Raw genomic sequence first — 11,999 nt, 5'->3', positions numbered from 1 at the left:
AGAACACACGGCAAAAAATTGATCGGCAAAGCCCTCTTTGCCGAGTGTCTTTTATCGGGCACTCGACAAAGAAAAGCGACCGTCACGGCGTCGGCCCCGTTGACGGTCGCTTTGCCGAGTGCCAATCCTGCAGGCACTCGGCAAAGATTTTTTATTTTTTTAAAAAAAATTTCTTTGCCGAGTGCCCTCTATCCGGCCCTTGACAAAGATGTTTTATTTTTTTCTAAAAATTCTTTGCCGAGTGCCTCCTGGCCGACGCTCGGCAAAGTTTGAATTTTTTTTTAAAAAAAATCTTTGCCGAGTGCCCTCTGGCCGGCACTCGGCTAAGTTTGAATTTTTTTTAAAAAAAAATCTTTGCCCATGGTCATGGCACTCGGCAAAGCTGGAAAAATGGTTTTTCGAGCGCCCATTTTTCTAGCTTCGCCGAGTGCTGTGACCATGGCACTCGGCAACGGGGTCCTTTGCCGAGTGCAACACTCGGCAAAGTGACCCAAAATGGTAATTTTTAATTTTTTTTACATTCCATCATGACAAATAAATTCATACAAACATATATCACATATATATCTCATCCATCACATATATATCTCATTCATCACATATATATCTCATCCATCACATATATATCTCATCCATCCACACATCCATCCGCACATATCACATCCATCACAATATATATCACATATATAATAATAAGTGCTCAAGTCCATCTAAATAAATCCACAAGTCCATCATAAGTCCATCAAAGTCCACAAGTGCATCACAAGTATATCACAAGTCCATCACCAAGTGAACAACAAATGAAAAAAATACAACGTGTACTCATCTCGACCACTGCGACTGTGGTGAAGGCACAGCTCCATCATTCGGAGGTGCATGAGGTGGATTATTCGAACCACCATCAGATGGAGACTGCACAAAGAAGAAAAAATTGCATGTAAGACCAGATTATTTGGATAGCTAATCTAGGAAGGTAGAGGCCATACAAGCAAAGCACAACCGAAAGTAAAAAAACTTTCATACTCACAGGAGTAGCTACAGCTGCAGGACGCGGAGGCGGAGGTGGAACCAACAGCCCAGCTAGCAGAGAGAAGCCCACATGTTGCCCAAGCCCTTGTAGGAAGTCCGTAATGTCCGTCAGCCTCTGCGCCTGGGCCTGCCGCTCGGCCTCTAGCTCCTGACGTTGCCTCATTTCTTGTTCCTGCCAGGCCTGCAATATTTTACTCCAATGTTTCAGTAATACAAAGCCATGTAGTTTGGATATCAATCCACGCAGAAGAATATATCCAAGTAGTACCACCACTTCTACTACTACTTCCACTATTGCTACTACTACTACCACTAGTTCTACTACTACTATCACTATTGCTACTACTACTACCACTAGTTCTACTACTACTACTACCACTACTTCTACTACTACTACCACTAGTTCTACTACTACTACTACTATCACTAGTTCTACTACTACTACTACCACTACTTCTAATACTACTACTACCACTAGCACTACTACTACAGCTAATACTACTACAACTATCACTACCACGACAACAACAAGAGAGAGGGCATACCTGACGGGCGCCGGGGGTAGGGGCGGGCGGCGTCGGGGTCAGGGTCGGGGTCGTCGGAGTCGGGAACAGGGTCGAGCATGGGCGGTGTCGGGGCGGGCGGTCCACGGGGCACGGCCGGGGGCAGGGCTGGCTCCTACTCCTCCTCCTCCTCCCCTCCTCCACCCGCCGATGTTGGCAGGCCAGCGTGGGCGAGCTGGCCATGCTCGGCCACACGTGGGTGCGGGCACGGGGGCTGGCGGGGGCGAGGGCAGGCGCCGACGCGCGGCGTGGGGAGGGGCTACGGTGGGTGGCGCGCTGCGCGGGGAAGGGTGGCAGCGCGCGGCGTCGGCGGTGACCCGGTGGCTGTCGGGCGTGGGGGCGGCCGCGGGCGTGGCGCACGGGGAGGGGAGGGCGGCGCGCGGCGTGGGGGCAGGGCAGTGTTGGCGGGCGGCGCGGCGTTGGCCAGGAGCAGTGGCGCGGGGCGGCGTTGGCCGAGAGCAGCGCGCGGGGGCTGTCTGTCTGTGTGGCTTGGACTACTCGGCCGAATTCGCCAAAGTGCCCCCACCCGCCCCTTTGCCGAGCGCCGAATCAGGGAGGCACTTGGCAAAGGAGTCAACTTTGCCGAGTGCCCCGATCCGGCCGTCAGCATAGATTTTTTTTTTGAAATACCTTTACCGAGTGCCCCTGTGAACAAAGCAGTTTGCACTCGGCAAAGGCCCTATTTCTAGTAGTGAATTAGGAAGGGGAGAGGCACACACTACTACAAAAATGATTTTTAGCAACATGGGCTTTTTTTAAGGGCGGCTCCACTACCAACCGCCCCTATAGTGGGTTAGCTCGGGTCCCATAATTCCAGTCGCCCCTACAAATCGAACAGTAGGGGCGGCTGATGATACGAGCCGCCCCTACAAATGGGGTAGATTTGTAGGGGCAGCTCACTCACCAGCCGCCCCTACAAATGTGCACTGTATAAGTGGCTGCAACCCCCTTCTTCCTTCTCGGGTCACTCACTCCAACCCGTGAAAAAAAGGTGGGGAGGCCTTGGACACCTCCCAAAAATTGCTCTACTAAGGGGGGGAAGGTTTTGGTCATAAATCCTTTGGTGGAGAGGTTGTAGAATGTAAGAAAATGCTATTCCACACTTTTTTTGAAGTTTTAATGGTTGGTTAGTAAGTAATTAGAGTTTTATTTTTCTCTCTCTTCTATGGTGCTTGAGCTATTTATGAAGCAAATTAGACCCAAGTTTTGAATGTACTAGGATAAATTAGGTAGGGGAACAAGATCATACCTTTATTTGGTTTATGTTTCTTGATTTTAGAGAACAATTAGTTAGTTTTATGGATGTTTCATGTGCATGTAGGTCTAGATCTAGGGTTTGGATTTTTTATTAATTTCATTTTTGTAAATTTATGTTTGATGAAATTGGACTAGGGTTTGCATGAAAGATATTGGGTAAAATATAATTGTTGCTAATTGTTGTCTTTGAAATTGTTTATTCTAATCAATAAATATGTATTTTAGTTATTTATGGATAAATGGGCCATTAATTAATTTTCCTCTACCATGGTGTGTTTTTATGCTTCATGTAATTATATTTGATTTATATTCATATATATCTGAAGTATATACAAATATTCTCAAGTAATTATTAATTTGATTCATTTTTATATATATCTGAATAAGTAGTCATTTAATGTTTGTTTTGTTGTTGTTTTAAAAGAGGGAGTACATGAACTCTTGGATGTATGGTTCGTTAAGGTTCAAGGCAGGTTTCCATGAAGAGGTGGATAAATTTATTGAAGCCGCAAAGAAGCATGCAACGACGTTGATAGAGAATAAGGATACAATTATTTGTCCCTATAAAGATTACAAGAACCGTATGGCATGGACAGATGTGACTATCATCATATCACATTTGATTATGTGAGGATTTGTTGAGGACTACACAGTGTGGATTCATTATGGTGAAACGGTTACTGTTAACGATGAGGATGAGGAGGAATACGACGACAAAACCCTAGAATCCCTGTCCCAATATTCAGCAGAGCTTGATGAACGAATGGATCCTGAGTTTGGCAATGAACAAGGTGGTGATGCTAGTGGTTGGGATGGTAACAACGAAGGTGGTGCCAATAATGATGGTGGAGCACGTGTCGGGAATGAAGATGATTTGGAGGACATGATTCGAGCCCTTGGACCAGAGATTTTACTAAAGAGCCCAAAAGGTCTAGAAAATTTGGAAAGGGTGAAAAAAGCATCGAACAAGACTGTGTATGGTGTTGAAAAGAGTTGCCCGACACATTGGACATTGCTATGTTTTGTGCTTGAGCTACTCATCCTGAAGGCTAAGTACGACTGGTCAGACTGTAGTTTCAATGATCTATTGCGTCTCCTATCATGGGTGCTACCACAACCAAACTTAGTTCCCGCCAACACATACCAAGCGAAGAAGGTCATAAGTCCATTAACAATGGGGGTTGAAAAAATCCATGCATGCCCCAACCATTGTATCCTTTTTTGTGACGAAACGTTCAAGTCACTGGATAAATGTCCCTGGTGTGGGGCCAGCCAGTACAAGAACAATGACCTTTACGGTGGGGACGAAGCCTCCACGATGAAAAAGAGGAATAAGAAGGGTACAAAAAAGGTGGTACAAGAATCTCAGCCCCCAGAGGTTATTCCATTAGGCAACGATGCAAAGCAGAGAAGAATTCCTACCTTGGTAATGTGGTACCTGCCAGTGACCGACCGCTTGAGACGTATCTTGCTAAACCCTAAAGAAGCCGCACTGATGCCATGGTGGGATGATGAGCACATGGTGGATGATGATAAGATTGCACACCCGACTGATTGTAGTCAGTGGCAAAGGATCGATGAGAAGCACAAAGAATTCAGCGATGACCCAAGAAATGTACGGTTTGGCTTGAGCACCGATGGAATGAATCCCTTCAATGAGAGGATGAGCGACCACAGCACTTGGCCAGTGATCTTGACTATGTACAACATCCCAACGTGGTTGTGTCAGAAGAGAAAGTTTCTTCTCCTCACTATTCTTATTTCTGGCCCTAAATAACCAGGCATTGATATAGACTTGTTCCTCGAGCCTTTGATGCAAGAAATGGAGATGCTATGGAGGCAAGGGGAGCCGATGTACGATGCATTCCGAAAGGAGGACGTCATATGTAGAACAATAATATTTATTACTACCAATGATTACCCTGCGTTATTTGCTTTGTCTGGATAGATCATAGGGAAGACAGGATGCTTGGTTTGCTTGGATGGTACTACATGGGTGTTCCTAGATGCATCCAAGAAGATAGTTTACCTAAGGAACCGGCACTTCTTAAAGACAAGTCATAAGTACCGCAGCAAATTATTCTTTAGATTTTATGACAACACCCCAGAGATTGAACCCCCTCTGGAGAGACGTCATAACGGAGAACACGTGTATAGAATGGTGAAAAACATACGCGTTGTCTATGGAAAGAAGAATCCGAATGGGACGAACAGAGATAGAAGCACACCTCCTGTCGAAGGCATACCTTTCAAGAATCAATCGATCTTCTTTCAGTATCTACCTTTTTGGCTAGACTTGGAGGTCCCCCATGCCATTGATGCTATGCACGTGCAGAAGAATGTCTTTGAGAGTCTCATTGCTACCATGATGGACATAGGCAAGTCTAAGGATGGTCTAAAATCATAGAAAGACATGGTGTAGCTAAACGTGATGCCACAACTTCACCCGGTACCTGAGGTTAATGGAAAATACACTCTGCCCGCGGCGTGCTTCAACCTAACACCAGAAGAGAAGAGAGCTATATGCACTTTCCTGAGGGGGGTCAAAGTCCCAACTGGGTTTTCAGTGAATGTGAAGAAGCTAGTGTCGATGAAGGACTTGTCAATAACATACTACAAGGCTCACGATTGTCATGTGATGCTGATAGTGTTTCTACCTATTGCAATCAGGGCTATAAAGCCAGAGTTCTTGAAAATGGCCATCACCCGTATGTGCTATTTCTTTTCGAAGATCTCACAGAAGACGGTTGGCAAGCAAGAGCTGAGTGACTTACATGAATTTATGGTGGAGACACAAAACCAACTAGAGATGTGTTTACCTTCTGCTTTTTTTATATAATGCCACATCTCATGATTCACATGGTTCATCAGAAACAGGCATTGGGCCCTTGCTACTTGCATGAAATGTGGTCCTACGAGCGGTTCATGTCGGTTCTAACTCGATACGTGCATAATCGAGCATACCCAGAGGGCTCCATGATAGAGGGTTACAGTACTAAAGAAGTCGTCGAGTGCTGTCAAGAGTACCTAAAAGTACAGAAAGGAATTGGTAAACCTGATTCTCATCACAAGGGTAGGCTGGCTGGGAAGGGCACCAGTGGTAGAAAAGTGTTCATCGACCATGATTACAAAGAGGTGAGTCGGGCGCATTACAGTGTCTTGTAGAGTACACAACTGATGCAACCGTATATTGATGAACACTTGGCTATCATTATGGCAGAGAGAAATGGTTGTTCAGATGATTGGGTCATGAAACAGCACAAGCAACGATTAACTACATGGTTGAAGGACCAAAACATACCACCTGGAAAAACCATAGACTCTATTACCATCAGTAGGTTGGCGGAGGGGCCATCGAGACAAGTGACATCTTGGAAAGCTTATGACATCAATGGATATACGTACTATACCCACGCAAAGGATAGTAAATATGTGAACCAAAACAGCGGCGTTCGAATAGAAGCTCTCGATGGAGTGGGGCGAAAGATCCAATACTTTTGCATCATTGAAGAGATATGGGAACTTGATAATGGAAGGGATATAACGGTGGCCCTGTTTCGATGCCGCTGGATCAAACAACACCAACTGAATGAGATTGGATTGAGAGTCCTAGACCTCGAGAATCTAGGCTACTAAGATGACCCTTGGGTGCTCGCTTCACGTGTCGCACAAATTTTCTATATGCCTGACCCACAAAATAACCTCCCTCCGAAGAAGAAGACAAAGCACGTGGTTGCCTCCGGGAAACAGCACATTATCAGAGTTGATGGCATGGATGATGTTGAAGCTTACAATAACTACGATGAGATGCCGCTATTTATAGACTTTTCTAAGAAGATCAGTGTTGTGGAAAAGAACCTGCCCAAAGACATATTGCCATGAGAACAAAAATGTGTCAAGAGAAAAGTCGTTACAGCGGGCTAGCTAGTTGTTGAATGTGGAGTGTTTGTGTAAGTGTGTGTTTGTAAGACTTTATTTATGCATGCGTGTGAGACTATATATTTATATATGAGTGTGAGACTATATATTTATGTATGTGTGTGAGACTATATTTATGCATGTGTGTGAGGCTACCCTTTGCAACATCCAGATGAATCTATTTCAATATCCACCCTATTACTTAATGAAATCACTTAACACTTTATGAAATGAAGAAATGACCAAAATAAAAGTTAGAGATCTTGATAAGTTATACAACTTTTATATTCATCACCTTTACAGTTGAAATCATTTAGTGGTTGAAAATAAGGTTTGAAGTTGTCATTTTCTGAAATTTAAAATTTGAATTGTACAAAATTAGTGACAAAGATAGATGACCAGACTAAAATGATAGAGCATGATTTTAGAAAATTTTAGAAAAAAAAACATCACATTTAGAGTTAGTATGAGGGAGAAAAACCAGTTACAAGTTTCAGCCACATATTAAAAAGAGAAATCACACTTGTTCATCATTCATCATCATGAACAGTTGTGATTTTTCTTTTTAATCTCTAGATAAAATTTATAACTAGTCTTTCTCCGATGTACTAACTCCAAATGTGATGATTTTTTCCTAAAATTTTCTAAAATCATGCCCTATCAAGTTACTGTGTTGATTTGGTCATTCTTTTCATTTGATAAAGTTTGAGCAATTCAAATTTTCAAATTTAAAAAAATAACAAGTTCTAACAAGATTTTAAAACACTAAATGATTTCAGCTAAAAAGTGATGAATACCAAAGTTGTATAACTCATCACGATCTAAAACTTTTATTTTGGTCATTTATTTATCTGACAAAGTGATAGTAAATATTATTCACAAATCAACATATCTCTCGTATAGTTTATGAAACTATGAGTGACATGTGAATTTGTGAACAATGTTTACTAACACTTTGTTATATGAAGGAATTGCCAAAATAAAAGTTGTAGATAGTGATGAGTTCAACAACTTTTATGTTTATGACTTTTCTAGTTGAAATCATTTAAGGTTTTAAAATCTTGTTTGAAGTTGTCATTTATTAAAATTCAAAATTTGAACTGTTCAAATTTAGTCAAATGAAAAGATGATCAAAATAAAAGTTGTAGATAGTAATGTGTTCAACAACTTTTATGTTCATGACTTTCTTATTTAAAATCATTTAAGGTTTCAAAATCTTGTTTGAAGTTGCTATTTATTGAAATTCAAAATTTGAACTTTTAAAATATTATTTTTGTAAAGAAGAAAATATAAAATTATATCTATGTATATAATAAAATTGTTTATATATACATATATTTATATATAGAGGGTAATAAAAAAACTAATATATAAATTTACATTATGTTCTTTATATATGAATGGATTACAGAATTATTAATTAAAATAAATTAAAAAATATTTGTAGGGGCGGTTAACTCAAGAACCGCCCCTAAAAGTCGATTTGTAGGGGTGGCTAACTCAGGAGCCGCCCCTACAAATGCCCTCCGGTATATAAGCCAGAGCCCGCGGGCGGCTGACTCAGGGGCGCGATTCTTGCTTTCAGACGCCGTCAGGCTGCCGAACCCGCTGCCGCCTCCACCGTGGGCGCTTCCTCTCACCTCCGCCGGCCTGTGCACACCCGGCCATGTGCTTCCTCTCATGTCCGCTCCATTCATCGCTGGGACCCACTACGGAACCCTAGCTGTGGGCGACGCCGTTCCCCCGGCGGCTAGGGTTTTCGCGCCCTTATCGCCCCTCCGTTTGCCACTGCGACACGCACGACGAGCCTCGCCCCTACTCGTCGGCTGTCGGCAACGAGCCTCCTCCCCTGCTCGACGGCCTCCAGTGACGAGCCCCTGCCCCCGCTCGTCGTCCACCAGGGACGATCCTGCACCCCGCGACGTCGATCCGGCGACCACCCGTGAGTTCATCCCGTTCCCCATTCTCGATCTACTCTATTTGTGCAGTTCTTGACTTCTCGTTGCTTGATTTCGTTATCCACCACTTCCCCTTCCCATTCTCGGTCTACTCTATTTCTGCAGTTATTGACTTCTCGTTGCTTGATTTTCTCACCTCCGTCGGCCCGTGCGCACCCGGCCGCGCGCTTCCTCTCACCTCCGCTCCGTTCACCGCTGGGACCCGCTGCAGAACCCTAGCCATGGGTGATGCCGTTCCCCCAGTGGCTAGGGTTTCTACGCCCTTATCACCCCTTCATTCGCCGCTGGGACACGCGCGACGAGCCTCGCCCCCGCTCACCGGCTGTCGGCAACGAGCCTCGTCCCCTACTCGGCGGCCTCCGGTGACGAGCCCCCGCCCCCGCTCGCCGTCCACTAGGGATGATCCTACACCCCGTGGCATCGATCTAGCGACCACCCATGAGTTCATCCTGTTCCCCATTCTTGATCTACTCTGCTTATGCTAGTGCAAGCTGCATCTTTTGGTTTGTATGATCTGCGGCTTGATGTGTGACGAGAATGAGACAAACGACGAAGAACAAACTTGATGCGAGCCTGAATGTGTTTTGTTAATTTCCTAAATTTGAGACTGCTATATTTGAGAATTGAACTATGGAGATTAGAATTCCTTCTCGCCATTTTAGACAAGAGGTGTTCTACATGAAAATGATTGAATTGCAAACATGAGCAACTCATTGGCTGTGTTTCTTTTTACTAAGAATGCCAGTGTTGATAGACTGATGCAAGTTAGACTTATTTAGCTACTAGCCTAGTGTTATATTCAGTGATGCCTATTCTGGTCACCTTAGGTGCTAGCCTAGCCTACTACCACTATAATTGTACATCATGCTTTGCTCCTATAATTTGCTAGTGATTTTTTTCTAGCAAGCTTTTGTTCTGGAATTGTAGATTAGCTTTTGGCTATTGTCTATGACTTGTAACTTGCTTGGTGGTCTTAAGAAGAATATCTGAATTGAATATGTATGTATGTCAAAACCACAATTTGAAATCAGTCTTCCATTCAAAACTCGATGATAATTGAGGTTTTTTGGAATTGTTGCAAAATAAACATTATAAGATATGCTCGTGGGGCTCTGATATGGTTTTCTTCCAATATTATGACATTAGATTCACTGAGATTGTATTGCTAAATGTTGCTTGATGGATTTGGAAACTCAAATCCTTTGTGTCGACCTTGTTACATTCATTTGCATGTCAGGATGTATTTGGATAAGATGTGGATGGATTTTTTCTAAGTTTTATACATGATAGGAATTGCATTTCAAAGGATTTAATTTGTGCTTGGATTTCTTTTGTACATGATAGAAATAGTGCTGCAGCTATAGCATGATTTTTTACAGGATTGAAACATCATTTTACATGATAGAAATAGTGCTGGACATTTATTCATGGTTTAAGTCACTTCTGGCCTGTTTCGATGAAGTAAATCCTAATTAGTATGCCAGTCACTTCTTTTTGGGTCTTTTATGTTTTGATTGTACAATTGTATTGACTGCATAGCTTGCTGAACGTTGCAGCATTGCCTGCAAATATGCCCCTGTGAATTGGAAACTCTTGGTAGCTAAGAATACAGTTTACGTTAAAATGTGACATTTGCTTGCATCATGACTGGAAATAGGTGGGAAAGCATTACAGATTGCTAGACTTTCTGTGACTCCTTTTTCTGTCTTCTTTTGCTTGCCTCTGGCAAATAAGTTACACATGCTTCTTTTTTGGGTTTCTAGCGCCATCATGTTTCTGGTGGCATTCTTGCTTTTTTAAGTTTTAGTTTCTTTTAATTGAATGATTTATGTGAAGTTATTTGAATAATTTTTTTTCTGAGCCTGAGATCTTAGTTAATGATATTTATGATCTCATGTGGTCCTTATTCATTAAGGAAATGACGGGCTGTGGATATCTGTGTGGAACTGCTTATTATCTGTTGATATATCTGTATTTCTAGATGTGTCAGTTGATTACAATCTTGCTTTTGATCCCTCATGAATTTGTGTAATCTTGAAAAATTGTCTATGTTGTGTGTTTGGTGATTTTGAACCCTTATTCTTGGACAGTAGACCAGAATGATCACACCATTTTAATTTCATAAGTGTAATTTATTAGATTGCATGCGTTCTGTTACACTTGTCTGCCATTTTGTTCACTCCTGTCAAACGATAAATGTGATTGTCAGTTTTTACCAACATCCCATAAGTTAAACTTGAACGATTATCAGAAACTGTCAAATGTCACGGTTACTTGATTTCTTCTATTCCTGAACATATACCTTTTCCTAGTACGGAAAATACAATTTGATTACGTCAACCTGCTCCGGTCAGTGTAGTTGTAGCTAGTATTCAACTAGCCTTGTTTTACCCGACTGATGTTTGAAGTTGATACTGTCTTCTAGTGGTAGGACTTATGTACTTGTCAAATAAGATTGATCCTCTTTCAGCTGTTGAATTTGGCTCCTGTGTATCATGACATGTTCATATGTCAGTTGTTCTTAGCATGGTTGATAGTTTGTTTGTATAACTCCAGTATTTTCCTGTGCCCCTAGCACATATTTGAAGTCTCTTTGAAACATGAAGAAAGGTTGTTAGCATGTTTTTTGTTTGTTTTTTACCAAAGCTTATACCTTTTATTTTAATTTCATGTGCTCCACTTTCTAAGTTATTTATGACTGTATGGATTTACTTATTTCTATTAGCGGTATATAAGTACCCTCCTAATCATTTTGTCTACATTTCAGTATATATTTGTTAATAGTGAGCATATATATGTTGCACCTGTAGTTTCTAGATTCTCTGTACTCTAATTAGAGTAAAGGCTGAAACGCCTTCGACTGAGGTGCAAATAGACTCCTGAGAATAGAGGCCATTTATGGGGTTCATGAATGGCTGTGGCTGCCTTCGACGTTTTGAAACAACTGTAAACCCCTCTGTATCCTTCAGACCCTTAGGAACCTCCATGGCTTTCTCTTGTTTATCTAAATCTTTGTGACCAGAAGCATTCTTGCCTAAGTTGCTGCTCTGTTCATTACTAGCTTCATCTTATCCACTTGGCTTCCTCTTTGGTTCAGCTTGGGCGGAACCTAAACTGTTGTGCACTGACTTCACAATAAAACTGAGTAAAATTTGCCTTGCATGTTCTGTTTTGTATGAGTTTCTCACGATGTCTTTCCCTCTGTTTTCCTTTCCTTTACCTAAAACGACTTTCTCAACTTGACCTGCCTTTTCTGCGGCAGGCGTTTCAGCCT

This window comes from Miscanthus floridulus, chromosome 19 (genome assembly GCF_019320115.1).
Source record: "Miscanthus floridulus cultivar M001 chromosome 19, ASM1932011v1, whole genome shotgun sequence".
NCBI lineage: Eukaryota > Viridiplantae > Streptophyta > Magnoliopsida > Poales > Poaceae > Miscanthus > Miscanthus floridulus.
The sequence above is the reverse complement of the archived record's forward strand: the minus strand, read 5'-3'. Positions refer to the sequence as shown.